Genomic DNA, 2,500 nt, shown 5'->3' on the forward strand with positions numbered 1-2,500 from the left:
TCCTGTATTGTTCGCTCATTTTTTTTGTTAATGGTTTTTGTAATTATTGATGGTTGTAATTATTGATTTTATTGTTGTGTGTAATTATCTCGCTACCAATTTTAACTTCAACTTAGAGAACCTCTTTAATCAATTCTGTTGTCTTATGCACGCTATTTTTTGGTTCACTTTTTCAGCACTGATGATAGAGATTGGAGATATCTCTGAAACGTTTGCTAATAAACATGAAATTGTTCACGGCCGTATTAGTCTATATATATACATATACATATATACATGTACACACACATGCACATATACATACATAGATATATAGATATACATAAAAAACAGCCATTCCGAATCAAAGAACCAAACGTGAATGTCGCTATCATTCCCACCATTTTGCATTATTGATTATATTCTATAACAGCCTGCACGTGCATCATTTTCATTCGTTTTATCTGTCCTCTCGCCATTTCATTCAGCTGATCCCCCGTAGTTGGGCGTCAGCAGCCTGTCATTGCTCTCCCTCATTCAGCAAGGTCTGTTTCTGTTAACCATCGGCTATGTCAGATCACTCTATTATTAACACAGCATTTAACTGAAGTCTCTTGATACATGTTTTTATCTTATTATTATTATTATTTTCAATTTTATTAATATGACTTTTCTATGTTTTAATTTTATTATCATTATGATTTTTTTAATATTTTATCACTATTATTTTTTCTGTATTTTATTATCATTATTTTTAATCGAAGGTTTGTCTGTATTCCTTTTACTGCCTTTCTCTTTCTTTTGATTCTTAAGTTGACCATTTCTATGACTAAACTCAATAAATTGGTAAGACATTGTTATGCCTCCCTTTATAAAAATGTATGTTTGTGTTTGAGCTATATTGGATGCTTTATTCTGTTTCGTCCTGCTTGTCTGTCTGTCTGTCTTTTTGTCTCTCTTTAACCGTTATCGCCCCTCTCTCTCTCTCTTTTCCTCTCTCTCTCTCTCTCATCTCCCCCCTCTCTGCCACCCCCCCTCCCCCCTATCTTCTCCTCTCCATCCCTTCCTACCCCCCCCCCCCTCTTTCTCCCTCCCTTCCTACTTCCTCCTTTCTCTTCCTCTCTACCTCTCTTCCCACCAATCTCTCCATCTCTGTCTGTTGTCCATATACACTTTTCGACTACCTTAACTTTCCAAATACATGTATATTTCCCTTGCTTTTCACGTCCACTTCAGAGCACACATTGTAATACTTATTTCAGTCTCATTTCCATTCATTTCCCTTTCGCTTTCACCTGCACCGCTGACGCCGCTGAAAATATTACCCTTTGCTGAATGGCGAATTGTGTGATGCAATAAAGTCTGTTATTATTTGTTATTATTGCAGTGTAAACCAATAAATTCATGCCTATGATGGCAAGCGAACTAACCTGATATATACACCCGTTTTTTTCTTGCTTTCACATGTCTGTGTGCATGCATTCATTCACACACACACACCCACACACACACATATATAAATATTCATATAAATATATATACACATATATAAACATATACACATACGCACATGTGTGTGTGTGTGTATGTGTGTGTGTAGACAGATAGATAGGTAGACAGACATTATATATATACATACATATAAATATATATATATATATATATATATATATATATATATATATATATATATATATATAGATATATATATTTTTTTTTTTTTTTTTTTTTTTTTAACAGCCATTCATTCCACTTCAGGACATAGGGCTCTCTCAATTCACTACTGAGAGGTTATATGGCAGTGTCACCCTTGCCTGATTGAATGCCTTTCCTAATCAACCGCGGTTCAGTGTGCTAACACTTGTGCCACGGTGGTGACGTCCCCTATATGCCAAATCAAATTACCCCTCAGAAGGGAAATTACCAAACTCATATGTAAACTGCACCCAAATTTAGCTAACAGTTCAAGGGCATAATATATATATATATATATATATATATATATATATATATATATTTGTATATATATGCATATATGTATATATATGTATATATATATATATATATATATATATATATGTATATATATATATGTAGGTATATAAATGTATACACATTTATATATACACACATATACATATGTAAATGTATATATAAACTTATATAAATACATGTATATATATATGTAATTATATATATCTACCTATCTATCTATCTATCTATTTGTCTATCTATCTATATATATGCACACACAAAAATACTGATGTCAATAGGAAAATTCTATTTTGCGACAGTTTCATTACAATCTTCAGAAAGGAAAATGCTATTATGGAATGAAAGGTAACAACACACACACAAAAAAACAACAACTAATTACTTAAGAAAATACTGATCGGTCTTCACCAAACTATAACAGTTTTCGCAGGTACTCACAAGACACTTTACAGTATAACGGCCCTTACTTGCTGCTTTTAATAATGCAAGGAAGAGGCTCCCAGAAGTTGCTTTTTAATTGTCTTGC

Source organism: Penaeus chinensis, chromosome 37 (genome assembly GCF_019202785.1).
Source record: "Penaeus chinensis breed Huanghai No. 1 chromosome 37, ASM1920278v2, whole genome shotgun sequence".
Taxonomy (NCBI): Eukaryota; Metazoa; Arthropoda; class Malacostraca; order Decapoda; family Penaeidae; genus Penaeus; species Penaeus chinensis.